The 22,187-nt window shown below is 42.2% G+C and overlaps 1 protein-coding gene across 3 annotated transcripts in view; it reads right to left on the bottom strand.

Moving 5' to 3' along the window:
* The window catches only part of LOC126161636 (2',3'-cyclic-nucleotide 3'-phosphodiesterase-like), an 83,417-nt gene that overhangs the window by 4,010 nt on the left and 57,220 nt on the right, over positions 1 to 22,187 (bottom strand). The window lies entirely within an intron of this gene.

Consider the following 22,187-nt stretch of genomic DNA (forward strand, 5'->3'; position numbering starts at 1 on the left):
CAGTTAAGAATCTGTTATTTTGCTTTCAGCAACCTGAGTGAAACAAAATTTTAATCGAAAGATTTGCGTTTGTTGCCAGAACAGTGTTAATGTTGCCATAACAGTGTTAACAAAGGCATCAATTTCACTTATTAATCTTGAGCAGGCAAATCACTAACCTAATACCAATAAATAACTTAAGGAAAACATCAACATACAATGAAATTTGCATTCGGTAAGTGACCAAATAATTTGCACACAAGGGTAGTTAGAGCAACAGAATGATTTCCCCCCTCTGTATTCCATTTGTAGATCATATGTAGGAAGGAATATTGTTCCTACATATCTGTATAAGCACAAATTAATCTAATCCATTATTATTATAGCTATTATGCAAGATTTATCTGGGCCATTCCATGTCAAATAGTCTAATTTTGGATAAAGTTTCCACATGGCCTCACAGATTTTGGTCAAATTTAGTGTGTACATCTGCACATGTTCCCACTGGACATTAGTAAAAGTTTTACTTCCACAGATATACACATTTGTTTGATGCCACACCACAACTATCAAAAGTGCACCACTCTTCTGGCAATATTCTCCTGAAACAAAACAAGGCCATCTTGTACAACTTTTTGTGCTCTATCAAGTGAAATAATGATAAAAGAAGGTTTCTTGAGCAATTTTCTTGTGGATAATTTGAAGCAAAGTCAGCCAAAAAATACACACTACGAGATATCTGAAGTTTAACTTTTTACATCTCCGGAAATAATTGCAGGATGAACCTGAAACTTTTCGCAATAACTTATCAATACAAGGTTGCAGAATATAAAATTTGATTCTCCTACTTCTTACTAATAGTTTGCAAACTGAGAGTACAGTTCATGATTTTTGTAAAAATGCCAAATACGGTTAGTTTTATTCAGCTTAATAAATTAACAAGTAAAAACATCTTCTACAAACTCTTTTGAACTGTTTTCATTAAAAAGACTATGTTCCAAACCACCTGTAAAAGTAAATTTGGTTTAGTAATACAAGCGTATAAGGCCCTTAAAACAACAACAAGGTGGAGGTGCCGCACAGTGATGACACCTTAAATGCTTGAAAGGAGCAATGTACTTCTCAATTATGAACACGCAAAACGGATACTGGTAAATCAAGGTTAATAACAATGACTGGAAACAGACTGATTTCATAATTCCGAATGGCCTCTATCAAAGTTACGCTGTTTGGACTATGTAATGCTGCAGACATCTCTGAGTGAATGATGGACAACCTGTTTCGACACCTGGAATGAATGATATGTCTTTGCTACATGGATGGCATAGTCATTTTTTCAAAGACATTTGAAGAACAACTTAACTTCCTGAGAGCTTTGATGAAGTGCGTTCAAACTGCAGGCCTCTGCCTGAAACAGAAAAAGGGCCTCTTTGTCAGCCAAAAAATAAAAATCTTGGGGTGCAAGGTTACTTGTGATGGAGTCTGTTCCAATCCAGAAAAAATAAGATCACTGACAGATTTCAGATTCGCTGACACATTTGTGATGTGAGATGCTTTCTCAGAATGTTTCTGTACTAATGGCAGTTCAAAGAGGACTTCTGAATTAAGGCACATCCCTTGCAAGAACCAAACAAGGGAGATGCCAAATTTTCCTGGAACAAGGTGCAAAAAAATCTTTCCTTGTCCTCAAGGGAGGTGCTAACATCTCCAGTGCATTGCAGGACAAACATGCAGGGATAAAGCTGTATGCCAATTCTAGCAGTTACGGGATAGGTGAAGTTCTAGTACAAATTAAGGAAGGGGCTGAAAAAGTGATCGCTTATTCTTCCAGCATACTCTCCAAGTCCAAGATGAATTATCCTGCAGCCAAGAAAGAGTGTCTTACACAATTTTTTCGGCCATCATCAAGTTGCAGCCATATTTATATCACAAACCATTCAGACAGAATCAGATGCAGTATCACTCGTCAGGTTCTACCAATCCATTAGACACAATGAGAGCCACTGTAAGGAATGCCAGCAATGCACACACATGCTGCAATTACCTGAAACACCTGGTACCAATTCCATCTGCAGCAGCACCATTCCACCTAATGGAAATCAACCTCTAGGTGAGAGTACTGAAGAAGATAAAAGAGAATTGATGGATAATAGTCTGCACTAACTATATTATTCACTACATTGTCACCAAAGCTGTATCCACTGTCGAAACTACAGAAACTGGCAGAGGGTACATCCCGTTGTACCAGTTATTAGGGTTTCTTCCTGTCCCCTTCACATATGAAACACGGGAAGAACGTTTGACTGCCTCTATGTGCGCAGTAATTATTATAACCTTATCTTCATGACACCATGTGAGATACACAGAGGATCGTAGTATATGCCTACAATAATAATTAAAGCCGGTTCTTCAAACTTTGTTAATAGGTTTTCTTGGAATAGTTTACATCTATCTTCGAGTGTTTTCCAATTCACTTCCTTCAAGACACACTCCCACAGATTAAACAAACCTGTGACCACTGGTGCTGCCCTTCTCTATATATGTTCAACATTCCCTGTTAGTCCTATATGGTACAGGTACCACACACTTCATCAACAGTCTAGAATCAGTTGCATGAGTGATCTGTAAGCAATATCCTTTGTTGACTGATTACACTTCCCCAGTATTCTACCAATAAATCAAAGTCTATACCTACTGTAGCCACTACTGAACCTATGTGATCATTCCATTTCATATCCCTACAAAGTGTTACACCCAGCTATCTGTATGAGTTGGTCAATTCCAACAGTAGCTCATTGATATTATAGTCATAGGATACGACCTTTTTTTTCATTTTTGAAATGCACAATTTTATATTTCTGAACATTTAAAACAAGTTACCAGTCTCTACTCTGCATTGAAATATTGTCTCAATGTCGCTGAATATTTATGCAGGTTCTCTCAGATAGTACTTCATCGTAGATAACTGCATCATCTGCAAAAATCCTGATTTTACTATTAATATTGTCCACAAGGTCATTAATATACAACATGAACAGTAAAGGTCCCAATACATTTCCGTGGAGCACACCCAAAGCTACTTCAGTATCTGACGATGATTCTACATCCAAGATAACATGCTGTGTCCTCTCCATCAAAAAATCCTCAATCCAGTCACTAATTTCACTTGATATCCCATATGATCATACTTTTGACAATTACCGTTGGTGCATTACTGAGTCAAATGCTTTTCTGATATCAAGAAATACTGCACCTACATGGTTGCCTTGATATAAAGCTTTCAGTGTGTCATATGATAAAAGTGCGGTTGGGTTTCACATGATAGATGTTTTTGAAATCCATGCTAGTTGTCATTGAGGTCATGCTCTTCAAATCACATCTTACATTTGAGCTCAGTATTTGTTATAAGATTCCACAACAAATCCATATCAGGGGAACTGGATGATAGTTTTGTGAACAACTTCTACTACCCTTCTTATAGACTTGTGTGACCTTTGCCTTCATCCAAGAACTGGGCACAGTTTTTTGTTCGAGGGATCTACAACACATTATAGTTAGAAGAGGGGCTAACTCAGCTGCAAATTCAGTATAGAATCTGACACGGATTCCATCAGGCCCTGGAGCTTTGCTCAATTTTAAAGATTTCAGCTGTTTCTCAACACCACTGGCTTTAGTACTTATTTAATGCATCTGTTCAGTGGTACAAGGATTAAATTGGGGCAATTCTCCCATGTTTTGCTTTGTAAAGGAACACTTAAATATGGAGTTAAGTATTTCAGCTTTTGCTTTGCTACCCTCAATTTCAGTTTCTGTCTCATTCACTAGCGGCTGGACACTAACTTTGTTGGCACCAGCAGCATTTACATACAACCAGAATATCTTTGGGTTCTGTGAAAGATCTCTTGACAATATTCTGTTACAGTAGTGACTGAAGTCATCACACACTGCTCTCTTGCTAGCTAAGTGCGTTTCATTCAGCATCTCTCTATCTATAGCCCTACATTTTGTTTTACACCTATTATGAAGTAATCTCTATTTCTTTATAAATTTATTTACAGTGGTTGTATACCATGGTGGTTCCCTCCCATTATGAGCTGTTCTACTGGTCTGGTTAAATATCTATCCAGTGTATTGTCAACTATTCTTTTAAACCTGAGCCCGAGTTCCTATGCTTGTTCTTGGTAGAAAACACCATTTTGAAGCACGGAGCACTCCATGTGATGATATCTGTTCATTAAAAAGTTTTCCAGCCATGACTAATATCAGAGGTACTTTCACGTTGCATCATCATGCAAGAACTCACCATCCAGACGAATTGCTTCACTCTTTTAAAGACAGGTTGGCAGATTTCCTCTCAATGTATGTTAATGTCAAACAGATAAATCGATATTGCGTATCGAGACATTCGCATATAATACAGTGAAGTAAGACACTATAGGCTTCACAACGTTCTTTCTGCTATACAGTTGTGAGGCCAAAAAGGCAATGCATACACCATTCGCGGTTCAACCAGAACATACTCCGAATGATTATGTGGAACACCTTGTCAACAGAACAGTTAGCCCACATACAACCCTGGAGGGCCAGAAGAAGGATAGAACACTATAACACCAAACACCAACCAATGAGATACCAACCCTGGGGACTTGGTATGGATTTTTATGTCTGTATTTACAGGGGGACTCTCAGAAATGTTACAGAAGCACTACTGCATGTCAAGTCATATCCTCTCTCAATTACCAGACATTGTGCGTGAAGTCAAGGATTGTGACCCTTCATCCGTCATACAGGGTGTTTCAAAAATGACCGGTATATTTGAAACGGCAATAAAAACTAAACGAGCAGCGATAGAAATACACCGTTTGTTGCAATATGCTTGGGACAACAGTACATTTTCAGGCGGGCAAACTTTCGAAATTACAGTAGTTACAATTTTCAACTACAGATGGCGCTGCAAGTGATGTGAAAGATATAGAAGACAACGCAGTCTGTGGGTGCGCCATTCTGTACGTCGTCTTTCTGCTGTAAGCGTGTGCTGTTCACAACTTGCAAGTGTGCTGTAGACAACATGGTTTATTCCTTAGAACAGAGGATTTTTCTGGTGTTGGGATTCCACTGCCTAGAACACAGTGTTGTTGCAACAAGACGAAGTTTTCAACCGAGGTTTAATGTAACTAAAGGACCGAAAAGCGATACAATAAAGGATCTGTTTGAAAAATTTCAACGGACTGGGAACGTGATGGATGAACGTGCTGGAAAGGAAGGGCGACCGCGTACGGCAACCACAGAGGGCAACGTGCAGCTAGTGCAGCAGGTGATCCAACAGCAGCCTCGGGTTTCCGTTCGCCGTGTTGCAGCTGCGGTCCAAATGATGCCAACGTCCACGTATCGTCTCATGTGCCAGAGTTTACACCTCTATCCATACAAAATTCAAACGCGGCAACCCCTCAGCGCCGCTACCATTGCTGCACGAGAGACATTCACTAACGATATAGTGCACAGGATTGATGACGGCAATATGCATGTGGGCAGCATTTGGTTTACTGACGAAGCTTATTTTTACCTGGACGGCTTCGTCAATAAACAGAACTGGCGCATATGGGGAACCGAAAAGCCCCATGTTGCAGTCCCATCGTCCCTGCATCCTCAAAAACTACTGGTCTGGGCCGCCATTTCTTCCAAAGGAATCATTGGCCCATTTTTCAGATCCGAAACGATTACTGCATCACGCTATCTGGACATTCTTCGTGAATTTGTGGCGGTACAAACTGCCTTAGACGACACTGCGAACACCTCGTGGTTTATGCAAGATGGTGCCCGGCCACATCGCACGGCCGACGTCTTTAATTTCCTGAATGAATATTTCGATGATCGTGTGATTGCTTTGGGCTATCCGAAACATACAGGAGGCGGCGTGGATTGGCCTCCCTATTCGCCAGACATGAACCCCTGTGACTTCTTTCTGTGGGGACACTTGAAAGACCAGGTGTACCGCCAGAATCCAGAAACAATTGAACAGCTGAAGCAGTACATCTCATCTGCATGTGAAGCCATTCCGCCAGACACGTTGTCAAAGGTTTCGGGTAGTTTCATTCAGAGACTACGCCATATTATTGCTACGCATGGTGGATATGTGGAAAATATCGTACTATAGAGTTTCCCAGACCGCAGCGCCATCTGTTGTTGAAAATTGTAACTACTGTAATTTCGAAAGTTTGTCTGCCTGAAAATGTACTGTTGTCACAAGCATATTGCAACAAACGGTGTATTTCTATTGCTGCTCGTTTAGTTTTTATTGCCGTTTCAAATATACCGGTCATTTTTGAAACACCCTGTATGAGGCACCATTATAGTCCTGAGCCTCAGACTGATGAAAGAGGTTTCTCATTCAAGGAAACTAAAGACCCTTTGACGATCACCAACCTTTGTGGGAGGGTCCGTCTGCAAAGTTCAGCATAGTGAAGAGGATGTGACAGAACAACCAGAAAGCAAGGATCCAACTGTGATGCCATACAGAAGACCATCAACAAGAACTAGAACAAGATCTACATCCAGGGTGCTGTAGTTAGCCTCAATGAGAACTTCTGAAACAGTGGGGCATTACTTCCGCAGCAGCGTGAGTGATGCCACAAGCTGTTCTACATGCAACATGGCATAGCAGTTAATATGGTTAATTTGCCTGCTGTGGCCCACCAGTTCAGACCTAAGCACCAGCAATTTCTTAGACAATGGAAACTCAAGGTTGAAATATCAACAATATTAGGAAAAAGGACAGATTGCTATTCACCATAATGATGACCTGTTGAGATGCAGACAAGCACAACGAAAAGAATTTTACACATTATAGCTTTAGGTCAAATCGTTCTTCAGCAAAGAAAACACACATTAACAAACATACGCATACCTCACACACACCTGACCTATATCACTGGCAGCTCCAACCAAAATGTTACTGTCTTATGAATAGCAATCAGAAGTGGGACACGGAAGGGGAAGTGGAAGAGGAAGTGGAAGAGGAGAGGAGTGGCAAACGAGAGAAGCAGGGAAGAGGAAAGGACAGGTGGGTATGTACACAGAAAGCGGTGCACAAGGAGGGTGAGGGAAGCATGAAAAGGGGGAAGGTGATAGGACAAGGGGGCGGAAACTGTTGTGTGGAGGGATGGAGATAATAAGTTACCGTTGGTTAAGGCTGGGACAATTTTGGGAGTGGAGAATATGCCATAAGGATAACACTCATCTGCAAAGTTCAGAGAAGCTAAAGGTGGAGGGGAGGATCCAGATGGCCCAGGTTGACCAACTTTACCCTTTTATGCTTTCTAAAGCTGTGCTGATGCATGGACAGCAACTTCTACGTCTCAAGGAAATTCATTATATTTGAACTGAGAATATGTTCGAGAACCCTGCAACAAACTGATGTTAAGGATATTGGTCTGTAATTTTGAGGATCCGTCCTTCTACCCATATGCTCGCACCTTTAAGGCCCATGCCAACCTGTTCATGGGACATATAGAAGAAACCCTCCCAGTCTCCCAAACCCCTGGTCTGGTTCAGGGTCATGACCTGGATAGAGGCTAAGACACCCTAACCTCATTCCTCACACCTTTCTCTCCCGCCTACTTCATCTAGTCCTCCTCAACACAGCATGCCACATTCCTAGACATTGACCTCCTCCTCCTCCTCCTCCTCCTCCTCCTCTCTGGTGGCTCCATCCACAACTCTGTCTACATCAAACGCACCAGCCACCAACAGTAACTACATTTTGACAGCTGCCATCCCTCCCACGTCGAAAAATCCCCACCTTACAACCTTGCCACATGGAGATGGCATATCTGCAGTGACAAGAAATCCTTTTCCCAATATGCTTGAGTTCTCACCAAGGCCTTCACAGACCGGCACCCATCTCCAGACCGCAGACTTCCCATGCCATTTCATTTCCCCCACACATCCCCAATCCCCACACATCTCCAAGAGCCAGCTACAAAAGAGTGGCCTCTGTGTCACCCAATACCACCCCAGACTGAAACAACTGAACCACATCTACATTTACATCTACATACATACACCGCATTCCTACCATACGGTGCGTGGCGGAGGGTACCTCGTACCACAACTAGCATCTTCTCTCCCTGTTCCACTACCAAACAGAACGAGGGAAAAATGAATGCCTATATGCCTCTGTATGAGCCCTAATCTCTCTTATCGTATCTTTGTGGTATTTCCGCGAAATGTATGTTGGCAGCAGTAAAATTGTACTGCAGTCAGCCTCAAATGCTGGTTCTCTAAATTTCCTCAGTAGCGATTCATGAAAAGAACACCTCCTTTCCTCTAGAGATTCCCACCTGAGTTCCTGAAGCATTTCCGTAACATTCGCATGATGATCAAATCTACCAGTAACAAATCTACCAGCCCGCCTCTGATTTGCTTCTATGTCCTCCCTCAATCCGACCTGATAGCGATCCCAAACGCTCGAGCAGTACTCAAGAATAGGTCGTATTAGTGTTTTATAAGAGGTCTCCTTTACAGATGAACCACATCTTCCCAAAATTCTACCAATGAACCGAAGACGACTATCCGCCTTTCCCACACTTGCCATTACATGCTTGTCCCACTTCATATCGCTCTGCAATGTCACGCCCAAATATTTAATCGACGTGACTGTGTCAAGCGCTACACTACTAATGGAGTATTCAAACATTACGGGATTCTTTTTCCTATTCATCTGCAATTTACTTTTATCTATATTTAGAGTTAGCTGCCATTCTTTACACCAATCACAAATCCTGTCCAAGTCATCTTGTATCCTCCTACAGTCACTCAACGACGACACCTTTCCGTACACCACAGCATCATCAGCAAACAGCCGCACATTGGTATCCACCCTATCCAAAAGATCATTTATGTAGATAGAAATCAACAGTGGACCTACCACACTTCCCTGTGGCACTCCAGATGATACTCTCACCTCCGATGAACACTCAAATGGCTCTGAGCACTATGGGACTCAACATCTTAGGTCATAAGTCCCCTAGAACTTAGAACTACTTAAACCTAACTAACCTAAGGACATCACACACACCCATGCCCGAGGCAGGATTCGAACCTGCGACCGTAGCAGTCCCGCGGTTCCGGACTGCAGCGCCAGAACCGCTAGACCACCGCGGCCGGCTCCTGATGAACACTCACCATCGAGAACAATGTACTGGGTTCTATTACTTAAGAAGTCTTCGATCCACTCACATATTTGGAAACCAATCCCATATGCTCATACTTTAGTTGGGAGTCTGCAGTGGAGCACCGAGTCAAACGCTTTCCGGAAGTCAAGGAACATGGCATCCGTCTGATACCCTTCATCCATGGTTCGCAAGATATCATGTGAAAAAAGGGCGAGTTACGTTTCGCAGGAGCGATGCTTTCTAAAGCCGTGCTGATGCATGGACAGCAACTTCTCTGTCTCAAGGAAATTCATTATATTCGAACTGAGAATATGTTTGAGAATCCTGCAACAAACCGATGTTAAGGATATTGGTCTTTAATTTTGAGGATCTGTCCTTCTACCCTTCTTATATACAGGCGCCACCTGTGCTTTTTTCCAGTCGCTCGGGACTTTACGTTGGGCAAGAGATTCGCGATAAATGCAAGCTAAGTAAGGAGCCAATGCAGTAGAGTACTCTCTGTAAAACCAAATTCAAATCCCATCCAGACCTGGTGATTTATTTATTTTCAACCCATTCAGCTGCTTCACAACCCCAGGTATGTCTATAACTATGTCCTCCACACAGGAATCTGTACGAGACTCAAACGGTGATATGTTTGTACGATGATATGTTTGTACGATCCTCCTGTGTGAAAGATTTCTCAAATGCTAAATTTAAAATTTCAGCTTTCGTTTTGCTGTCTTCCGTTGCCAGGCCAGACTGATCAGTGAGTGACTGGATGGAAGCCTTCGACCCGCTTACCGATTTTACGTAAAACCAGAATTTCCTTGGGTTTTCAGCAAGATCTTTTGCTAAGGTATGACGGTTGTAGTGGTTGTATGCTTCGCGCATCACTCTTTTTACAGCAGCACAAATCTCTACTAACTTTTGCCTGTCCTCATTCTCCCGATCTTTCTTGTACCGCAAGTGCAACTGTCTTTGCTTTCTGAGCATTCTCCGAATTGCGCTGTTAAACCACGGTGGGTCTTTTCTGTCCGTAAACCACTTTTTCGGTACATGCTTCTCCAATGCATGATTTACAATGTGTTTAAAATTCGCCCAAAATTCTTCCATGTCCATCGTACCGGAAGTAAATGAAGTCGATTCATTTACTAAGTGGGATGCTAACAACTGCTTATCTGCTCTTTCTACTAAGAATACTCTCCTAGCCTTCTTGACCGACTTTTTAACTTTTGTAACCATAGTCCTAACGACAACATCATGATCACTAATCCCTGTTTCAACTCTGACACTGTCAATGAGGTCTGGTCTGTTTGTGGCTACCAGATCTAAAATGTTTCCATTACGCGTTGGCTGTCGATTTAGCTGCTCAAGACAGTTTTTGGATAATGTGTTCAAAAGTAATTCACACGATGGCTTGTCTGTACCACCTGTAATGAATCCATAGACATCCCAGTCTATACTAGGTAGGTTGAAGTCACCTCGAACTAATATAGCATGATCCGGGTACTTCTGCGATACAGAGTGTAGGCCGGACAGTGTGGCCGAGCGGTTCTAGGCGCTTCAGTCTGGAACTGCGCGGCCGCTACGGTCTCAGGTTCAAATCAGGCCTCGGGCATGGATGTGTGTGATGTCCTTAAGTTAGTTAGGTTTAAGCAGTTCTAAGTTCTAGGGGACTGATGACCTCTGAAGTTAAATTCCATAGTGTTCAGAGCCATTTGAACCATTTTTGAACAGAGTGTAGACTCCCTCTGAATGATTCTAGAACTGTCACGGTGGAACCTGGTGGCCGGTAATAACATCCAACAATTAACTTTATTCCTCCTAGCCCTGTTAAACGTGTCCAGATAACTTCACAATCACACTCTACTTCAATCTCAGTAGACACAATATTTGTGTCAACTCCAATGAAGACACCACCTCCTACGGTGTCTAATCTGTCTTTCCGATACACGTTCCAACCCTCACTAAATATTTCAGAACTTCTTATCTCAGTCCCGAGAATAATTTGCGTGCCACACACTTCCTGGAGGGCAGTAAATTCAGGAACATTATTCCGAACACTCTGAAAATTTACTGCTAATATCTTGATAGCTGAAGTGTCTTTACACTGAGCGTGTCCTGATTTCCCTGCCTGCATGTCGGCTGGTGAGTGTTCATCAGGACACCTCGCACTACTGCCTAGCCTAAAAAAACCCCGTGTGCACGCCTCAAGTACTCTGCTACCCGAGTAGCCTCTTCCTTTGTGTAGTGAACCCCTGACCTATCTAGGGGCGTCCTACAATTCCCCACTCAATGGTGCAAGTCTAGAAATCTGCAGCCAAGACCGTCACAGAGTCAACGAAGCCTCTGGTTGAGACCCTTTGTCAGAGCTTTGATTACCTATCATCATGCCCTGAAATGAGGGGCATCCTACCCAAAATCATTTCCATCCTCATAAACTAGAGTTCCTTCGCCCACCCAACCTTCACAACATCCTAGTCCATCACTATCCCATTCCCAATTCCAACCCCTTGCCACAGGGATCATTCCCCCGTGGAAGATCCAGGTGCAAGACCTGCCCTATCCACCCACCAAGCACTTTCTGTTCCAGTCCTGTCACAAGCTTATTTTACCCCATCAAATGCCAGGCCACCTGTGAAAGTAGCCATGTTGTATACTAACTCTGCTGAAACCATTGCACAGCTTTTTATATTGGTGTGATTACCAACAAACTGTCCCCCAGACTGATTGTCAAACAGTGGCCATGAGTAAAGAAGATCACCTTGTGGCGCACTGTGCAACTGAACACAAAAGCCTTGATTTCAATGGCTGCTTCACAAGCCAGGAGATCTGGATCCTCCCCTCTATACCAGCTTTTCTCAAAAACACCCACAGGAGTTATCCTTACAACACATTTTCCACTTCCAAAAACATCTTGGTACACCCTCTCCATCCACTAGTTTCCACCCCCTTGTCCTATCGCCTCTACCCGTTTCACATTCCCTCACCCTCTTTGTGTGCCACCATCTGCCAATGTACCTGCACGTCCTTTCCCCTTCTCCCCCCCCCCCCCCTTCCTGACACTGGACCTGACAGTCTGTAACCCTGCACACCCTGCTAGACACTACTCGTCTCTCCCTCCACCTGCATCCCGCTATCCCTCTCACCTTTCAACCTCACTCTCGATTCATATTCACATGACAGTCGCATTCCAGTCAGAACTGCCAGTGGTAGCAGTCATGCATGTGTGAGATGTGGTTGCTTGCTTGTGTGTGTGTGTGTGCGCGCGCGCGCGCTTTTTTTTCTTTGTTGAAGGAGGTTTTGAACGAAAGCTATAACATGTACAAGTCTTTTCGTTGTGCTTGTCTGCAACTCAATAGATCATGTTTACAGTAAGAAGCAATCTATTGTTTTCCTAACTCTGTCACCAGCAATTATTTGTTATTTAGTATCTCTCATACATTTGATAAATGGGAGCACTCTCCATCTAGGACTTCAGTACTGCTTTACCCGCATGTAACAAATGTGCTTTCAATGGTAAGTGCTGTTCTTCATTGACAATACTGCTTTCACGTTATATATTTGATTGTTGTTACGACATCAAATATGCTTACGAGTTCCAATGGCGCATTTGTTTTGTTCCTCTGTCTTTGAACTATTATTCTTTTTGACATTAATATTTTATACCACTACTGAACACAAAACTTTTCCAAGTTTTACAAAAACTTCCAGCAACTGGTTAAGTTCTGCGAGTGCTTGCAACAAGATGCAATACAATGTTTCCACTAACTGGAAGAAGCAATTTCTGGATTTTCCACATCTAAGGACTCGCAGAAGGAGCTGCTATTCCATTCATTCATTCATTAATTCATTCATAATTGGTGTCCAGGAAAAATGATTGCTGACAAACTTCTGTATGAGTTCCAATATCTATGATATTCTCATCATAGCTATTTTGTGATACATATGTGGGAGGAAGTAATATGTTGTCCAACTCTGCTTGGAGCGTAAGCTCTCAAAATTCTAACAACAAATCTCTCTGTAATGCACAAAGTCTCAACTGTAGTGTCTGCTACTGGAGTTTGCTGAACATCTCTTTAATGCTCATACAACCAGTAAAAGATCACTTGATGAAACATGCTGTTCTTTGTTGGATTTCTCTGTATCTCTTTTCATTAATTCCACTTGGTAACAGTCCGAGGCGGATGACGATACTCTCAAAAACCAGTCGAACAAGTGTTTTGTAATCAATTCTTTCATGGATGAAATTCATTTCCCTAAGATTTTCCAAATGAATCTCAACTTGACAGCTGTTTTTCCTATGACTTATGTGATCTTCTTATATTAAGTAATTCTGGATAGTTAGTGCAAGGTGTTTGCAGCAATTAATGTTTCTAATGATTTAACACCAATAGTGAAATTGAACAGTAGTGGACCTCTTGGCAATTTATGTGTTATGACATATAGTCAAGCGCTGGCACGCCAATCAGCAATGACAAAGCAGAGAAGCCTGCGAGAAAGGGTCAGCCAATCACATGCTGACCGACATCCGTTCCAGGATGACAACTCAACAGCAGTGGCCCCTAGGTGAATAGGGCATAAGTGCCATCCCCATCTAGTGGCGGCCCACTTGGATAGCAGCTTCAATGTTAGTCACTTTGTTAGGGCTCTCTATGTAGCACAGACTTGTATTTGCCTACTCGGAAGAAGACTGATTATTTTGTATGTCGCCCTGTGCTTGCAACACATTTAACAAAGTTAAGTACTTGTAATTTTCTTATTGTAATAAAAGTCATTAATAGAACTTGTTTGATTGATTGTCTAGTGAATCAAGTAGGCAGGATTCCTAGACACAACAAGATTGGCGACAAGGTGAATGAATACCATAGCGACAACCTGTTAACAGAGCCACAAGCTACCACAGATTTTGTTTTGTCAAAAGTTTTCGTGTTTTGCTGGCGCCTTAATTCTACCTTGTCTTTTCTTTGCAGGGCTATGTTTACGTTTCCGTGTGTCTTATAGTGTTTTTTATATTCTGTGCTTTCAGGTTGGTGCTGCAAAAATTTTCTTTGCTTGTGTAATTATTTTTATTGCTTGCATCGTCTGTTTATTGCTTTTGCCTACTCCAAAAAGGGCAACAAACCTCTCCCACCCCCTGCTCAGCCGCCTCAGCTGCAAGCGAAAGATGCAACGCCGCTAACATAGGTGTTTCAGTTTCAGACACAGAAGATTGCAACCCATCTAAACATGGTACAGCAGTTACCAACCAGGCTACAAACGCAATGCATGCAACAAATGTAGCTCCAAGTGCCATACTGCCTTTTCACCAGTTTAACACAAAGCAAAGCGGAATGACTGGAGTGGTTGCAACAGTATGAACCCCACATCATTGCTAACATAATATCAGATACTGTGAAACAACATTACCTTTTTCAACAGTAGGAAGTGCAGTCTTTCGCCTCATTCACAAACTGTTCCCTAACGCCACTCCGAGTGAACTTTACTATGATCAGATTGTAGTTTCTCTGACTATTATGATCGCTAAGTGAATGTAGTGGCAGCTAGGTACCAATTCTTTCACTGCAAGAAAAGGTCAGAACAACCTTACCGCGAGTAACAGATTTGCAGGATATGACAAGGAAATGCAAATTTAAACGGGCTTGTAGTATTTTATATTCAGATGTTATGTTGCATGATGTGATATTGCACAATGTAACTGATGTCAAACTTAGAGAACAGATCTTGAAACAGTCAGATCCATCATTTCATCACATAGTGCAAATTCCAGATCTGTATGATTCAGGTGAGTAGCAGCTGATAAATTTGAACAGCCACCAATTTGTCGGGATGAGTCATCCCTTCCTCACAACTGGCCCAATAAGCACCAACAGCACACGAGTGCCAATCCACATAAAAATTTCTCTAAACAGGCGGCTACGTCGGTGAACAGGTTCTAAACAGGCAGCTACGTTGGTGAACAGGTTTAAGTCATGCCCTCGATGCTATTCATAGCAAAAACGCAAGATTGCCTGTCCAGACAAGCACAGTGTTACGCTTGTGGCAATAAGGTCACTTGCAATCTGTATACTTGCAACAGAACAAACGTAAGAATTCTGCCCATTCACAAAAATCTAGTCACAAGGCCCATATAGTAAATGCAGTGTATTGAAAGTCTGCTGCAGGCATTAACAAAACTAGCAAGCAAACAGTTTCTTCAGTGCTACACCAGTATATCAAATTTTTTATTCATTTGCATATTAGTGGAAAACATGTGACATTTCAGTTGAACATGGGTGCAACTGTTACATTGCTGAATCGTAGCACATATGAACTGTTAAGCTCCCCATGCCTGTCTAAAAATAGCAACCACCTGGCAGCTTATAATGGGAAAGACATTCCCATTCTCGAAAAATGTACTTTGCCTGCCATGTATCACTCGCATACATGGACTGTGACTTTCACTGTGCTACAATCATGTGATTGTGAGAACATATTTGGCCTTGATTTGTTTGGCTTTCAAATTCAGGACAATGTGTTGTCAGTGACTGCATTCTATGCCAACGGCTGTGTAGCTCGTTTGCTGAAAGAATTCCCTGAACCCTTTTCTGAAGGTTTAGGCATGGCTAACAATTTTGTTGTACATATTAATATGAAAGACAATGCTCAACCGAAATTTTACCAGCCCAGAAAAGTTTCCACTGCATTACAGGACAAAGTCGCTGTTGAAATTAAAGAATTGCAAGATAGCGGAGCTACTGCGCCCATACAAACTAGACAATTGGCAAGTCCACTGGTTTTGCTCCCCAAACCTTCAGGTAACCATTCACATGGTTACTCAGCTAACACTATGGTTACCGTATTTAGTCGAATCTAAGCCGCACTCGAATCTATGCCTCACCTGAAAAATGAGACTCGAAATCAAGGAAAAAAAAAATTTTCCCGTATCTAAGCTGCACCTGAAATTTGAGACTCAAAATTCAAGGGGAGAGAAAAGTTTTAGGCCGCACGTCCAAATCGAAACAAAGTTGGTCCATTGTAATATGAGACACAATTTAGGTCGAATGAATGACGGTACAGCTATAGTAGTTTGGTTCGAGTCGTAAGCTTAGCAGTTAAGCTTTACCAGGTAGCCACTGCTATGCGTCAGGCACTCCGTCCATATTTATACGGGTACACTTCCTTTTTCACGTGCTTCGTCTGGTTTGAATTGATAGCTTAGTTTTCTTTGATCCGATACGTGCCGTTCTCTTTGTTATAGGTGTTAACGTCACTCTAAGCTAAAAATGCATTACTGTACTGTGTCATGCATTGTTTGTCGCATTCTGATAATGAGCGTTTGCGACCTGTTGCCGCTCGCAGCATGACTTGCTTTTGTACACGCTACTGCTGCTTTTTAAAAGAGGGAGAGGGAGAGAGGGAGGGAGGGAGGGAGGGAGGGAGGGAGGGATGGAGGGAGGGAGGGTGGGGGAGGGGGAGGGGAGGGGAAGGGGGAGGAGAGAGAGAGAGAGAGAGAGAGAGAGAGAGAGAGAGAGAGAGAGAGAGAGAGAGGAGCCATCTCATTAGTGAAACAATGGCAAGAGACTGCTATTTGTTGTTACTTACACCGCTGCTTTCTTTGATAATGATCAACAAGAACCAAATAATAGACTGTGTATGATAGAAGATGTTCTGAACGAGAGTCTAGCGGAAGTTTTTCTCCATTTGAAAACCTTTGCAGACGCCTCTTTAGTACATTACATTCTGCACAGAAATTAGAGTCATCTTAGATTTAAAAATCTAGTCAATTGCTGTGCTTCATTTCTGACTGTATCACTATTAGGCATAAGAATAATACGAATATAAACATGACATGATATGTATATTCTTCCGCGTTTGCTGTTGTCTCACTCTAGTTTCGTAGTTTATTAGGCAGACAGGATTTAAATGAGGTAGCAGCACACACGAAAGAATACATGGCAAAATGTACTGTTCTTATGGTGAAGAGAATACTGCAAGTGATTCACAATTCATAAAAGTTCCTATTAGCAACCATCTCTTATCACAGGTAGGAAAAAATTCAGAATGTAGAGTTGGCCATATTGACAAGCATCCCAAACAGTTTTGCCAGTCGGATTTTCTTAGTACATTGAAACGATGCTACATTTGAAGATGAACAATACGGAATTTGTATTTACTTCGTTAGATAATGTATGAAAATACAGTGGTCAAAACTCGGGGCGGAGAAAAAAGCTCGTCTTCCACTTTTTTTTTTAATTTATTTACTGACGCAGAGGTTTTGGCACCAGTATTTATCTTTGTGCCTGCAAAGCATGCCTGTGTAGTGCTACATAATTTCGACGGCAGAAGTTAATTGTGTCGGCACCTACCAACATTTTTCAGAACTTCCACTTACTTCGCACTCGATTCTAAGCCGCAGGCGGCTTTTTGGATTACAAAAACCGGAAAAAAAGTGCGGCTTAGATTCGAGTAAATACGGTAGTTCATAACATATTTTTAGTAATGTTCCACAATGACTAGTTGATTTTGTTTGTATTTCTTGACAATGTCACTCTAGCCTTACTGTAATAGATTATTTTTAAACAGATTTGAAGATGACATCTCGTTGAATCGGGTGTACTGCCAGTGGTTTGTGTTTTTCTAACACAATATTTCAACGTTTTTCCTCAGCGTCATCATCAGGTGCTCCCTGTGACTGAACGACAGGCTGATTGTGTCCTGTATTTTATGTCTCGACAGTGTCTGGCGTTCCCTAGGCCGTCCGCTCCCACTGCGACCGTGTCGGTTGGTCACCGGATGTTCTGTCTTCCGTCCGCACCTGCTTGCGCTGTTTTCCCCGGTGGCTGCCGTTTCATGACGTACCCTACTAGGTCTGCAACCACCAAGTGCGTTTCTAGCACAGTGCTGGGAATGCACCTGGCAGGCACGGACCTCTTAGGGTACGCCATGAAATGGTTTCCACTGGGGAAAACAGTGGATGCGGGCATGGACAGAAGACGGAACGTCTGGCGACCAACCGACACGGTCGCAGCGGGAGTGGACGGCGTAGGGAGTGCCAGACACTGTCCAGACATAAATACGGGACACGGTCAGCCTGTTGTTCAGTCACAGGAAGCACCTGATGAAGACACCGAGGTACGACGTCGAAATATTGTGTTAGAAAAACGCAGACCACCGGCAGTACACCCGATTCAATGAGGTGTCACAAAATCGCCAGGAAAGTCTGAGAAATTACAGATTTGAAGGTGGTCACCACTGACTGAAATCAATAGCCTGAGGACAGAATTATTTTGAGATCACAGACTGGAATAAAACAAACAGAAAAGTCTTAACTGATGTACCAACACTGCAGAGGTTTGCAGAGGTGGTGGGTTGATGCACAGTGGCAGGGACCGGTGTACCATGTGACACTCCAGCCAATACCATCATTCTGCCACGTCTGCCTGTAGTATGTACATCGCAGTGCTGCAGAGGACTGAATGCAAAATGGTCAAAACTAGAAGATGGTATTGTAATCAATACAAAAATGATTAAGGGTGGAGTTGGACAGTGCTACAGGTTTATGAAGCATCATGGACTTAGCATATGAACCAAAATATCTTGGAAAATGATACCACAACATGAAGAGAAACAATTATCTTTCGATCACTTTATCATTTAGTAACGAAAGAAAACCAGTGTGAAACTAAGCCAAATAGTTAACATGGATGAAACTCTGACATTTGGCATGGCAAGTAACAGAACTGTTGCCATGGAAGGTGCTACAACTATAACTATAAAAAAGTGGACATGAAAAAATCCTTTTGTGTTGTTGTGATGGTACTAAACTTAATCCAACGATAATTTTTCACAAACAAAACAAGGAAAACTGAGATAGGGAAACATAAAGCTTGCTGTTATTATAGGACAACTTACTCCACAACTGCAACCACTTCATGGCTTCGTAAATAAACCATTTGAAGTCTATTTGAGAGAGGAAATTAACAAATGGATGATGTATGAAACCCAACACAAATTCATACTGAAGGGAGCTTTGAAATGACCTAATCAAACAAGCGTGTCAGTGGATAAAACAATCACGGTCTAGAGCAGTGGTTCCCAACAGGTGTTCCACGGACCCCCAGGGGTCCACGAGCTATGCCAGAGGGGTTCGCAAGATGCTATTAGAATAAAAAATATATTAACTATATTTCGTATCTTCCCCATGAACCATGGACCTTGCCGTTGGTGGGGAGACTTGCGTGCCTCACCGATACAGACGGCCGTACCATAGGTGCAACCACAACGGAGGGGTATCTGTTGAGAGGCCAGACAAACGTGTGTTTCCTAAAGAGGGGCAGCAGCCTTTTCAGTAGTTGTAGGGGCAACAGTCGGGATGATCGACTGATCTGGCCTTGCAACATTAACCAAAACGGCCTTGCTGTGCTGGTACTGCAAACGTCTGAAAGCAAGGGGAAACTACGGCCGTAATTTTTCCCGAGGGCATGCAGCTTTACTGTATGATTAAATGATGATGGCGTCCTCTTGGGTAAAATATTCCGGAGGTAAAATAGTCCCCCATTCGGATCTCCGGGAGGGGACTACTCAAGAGGACGTCGTTATCAGGAAAAAGAAAACTGGTGTTCTACGGTTCGGAGCGTGGAATGTCAGATCCCTTAAACGGGCAGGAAGGTTAGAAAATTTAAAAAGGGAAGTGGACAGGTTAAAGTTAGATATAGTGGGAATTAGTGAAGTTTGGTGGCAGGATGAACAAGACTTTTGGTCAGGTGAATACAGGGTTATAAACACAAAATCAAATAGGGGTAATGCAGGAGTAGGTTTAATATTGAATAAAAAAAATAGGACTGCGGGTAAGCTACTACAAAAAGCATAGTGAACGCATTATTGTGGCCAAGATAGACACGAAGCCCACGCCTACTACAGTAGTACAAGTTTATATGCCAACTAACTCTGCAGATGATGAAGAAATTGAAGAAATGTATGATGAGATAAAAGAGATTATTCAGGTGGTGAAGGGAGACGAAAACTTAAGTCATGGGTGACTGGAATTCGAGAGTAGGAAAAGGGAGAGAAGGAAACAGTAGGTGAATATGAATTGGGGCTAAGAAATGAAAGGGGAAGCCGTCTGGTAGAATTTTGCACAGAGCATATGTTAATCATAGCCAACACTTGGTTCAAGAATCATAAAAGAAGGTTGTATACATGGAAGAATCCTGGAGACACTAGAAGGTATCAGATAGATTATATAATGGTAAGACAGAGATTTAGGAACCAGGTTTTAAATTGTAAGACATTTCCAGGGGCAGATGTGGACTCTGACCACAATCTGTTGGTTATGAACTGTAGATTAAAACTGAAGAAACTGCAAAAAGGTGGGAATTTAAGGAGATGGGACCTGGATAAACTGACCAAACCAGAGGTTGTACAGAGGTTCAGGGTGAGCATAAGGGAACAATTGACAGGAATGGGGGAAAGAAGTACAGTAGAAGATGAATGGGTAGCTCTGAGGGATGAAGTAGTGAAGGCAGCAGAGGATCAAGTAGGTAAAAAGACAAGGGCTAGTAGAAATCCTTGGGTAACAGAAGAAATATTGAACTTAATTGATGAAAAGAGAAAATGCAGTAAATGAAGCAGGCAAAAAGGAATACAGACGTCTCAAAAATGAGATCGATAGGAAGTGCAAAATGGCTAAGCAGGGATGGCTAGAGGGCAAATGTAAGGATGTAGAGGCTTATCTCACTAGGGGTAAGATAGATACTGCCTACAGGAAAATTAAAGAGACCTTTGGAGAAAAGAGAACCACTTGTATGAATATCAAGAGCTCAGATAGAAAAACAGTACTAAGCAAAGAAGGGAAAGCAGAAAGGTGGAAGGATTATATAGAGGGTCTGTACAAAGGCGGTGTACTTGAGGACAATATTATGGAAATGGAAGAGGATGTAGATGAAGATGAAATGGGAGATACGATACTGCGTGAAGAGTTTGACAGAGCACTGAAAGACCTGAGTCGAAACAAGGCCCTGGGAGTAGACAACATTCCATTAGAACTACTGACGGCCTTGGAAGAGCCAGTCCTGACAAAACTCTACTATCTGGTGAGCAAGATGTATGAGACAGTCAAAATACCCTCAGACTTCACCCTCAGACTTCAAGAAGAATATAATAATTCCAATCTCAAAGAAAGCAGGTGTTGACAGATGTGAAAATTACTGAACTATCAGTTTAGTAAGTCACAGCTGCAAAATACTAACGCGAGTTCTTTACAGATGAATGGAAAAACTGGTAGAAGCCAACCTCGGGGAAGATCAGTTTGGATTCCGTAGAAATATTGGAACACGTGAGGCAATACTGACCTTACGACTTATTTTAGAAGAGAGATTAAGGAAAGGCAAACCTACGTTTCTAGCATTTGTAGACTTAGAGAAAGCCTTTGACAATGTTGACTGAAATACTCTCTTTCAAATTCTAAAAGTGGCAGGGATAAAATATAGGGAGCGAAAGGCTATTTACAATTTGTACAGAAACCAGATGGCAGTTATAAGAGTCGAGGGGCATGAAAGGGAAGCAGTGGTTGGGAAGGGAGTGAGACAGGGTTGCAGCCTCTCCCCGATGTTATTCAATCCGTATATTGAGCAAGCAGTAAAGGAAACAAAAGAAAATTTCGGAGTATGTATTAAAATCCATGGAAAAGAAATAAAAACTTTGAGGTTCGCCGATGACATTGTAATTCTATCAGAGACAGCAAAGGTCTTGGAAGAGCAGCTGAACGGAATGGATAGTGTCTTGAAAGGAGGGTATAAGATGAACATCAACAAAAGCAAAACGAGGATAATGGAAAGTAGTCGAATTAAGTCGGTTGATGCTGAGGGAATTAGATTAGAAATGAGACACGTAAAGTAGTAAACGAGTTTTGCTGTTTGGGGAGCAAAATAACTGATGATGGTCGAAGTAGAGAGGATATCAAATGTAGACTGGCAATGGCAAGGAAAGCGTTTCTGAAGAAGAGAAATTTGTTAACATCGAGTATAGATTTAAGTGTCAGGAAGTCGTTTCTGAAAGTATTTGTATGGAGTG

This window comes from Schistocerca cancellata, chromosome 2 (genome assembly GCF_023864275.1).
Source record: "Schistocerca cancellata isolate TAMUIC-IGC-003103 chromosome 2, iqSchCanc2.1, whole genome shotgun sequence".
In the NCBI taxonomy this organism is placed as follows: Eukaryota; Metazoa; Arthropoda; class Insecta; order Orthoptera; family Acrididae; genus Schistocerca; species Schistocerca cancellata.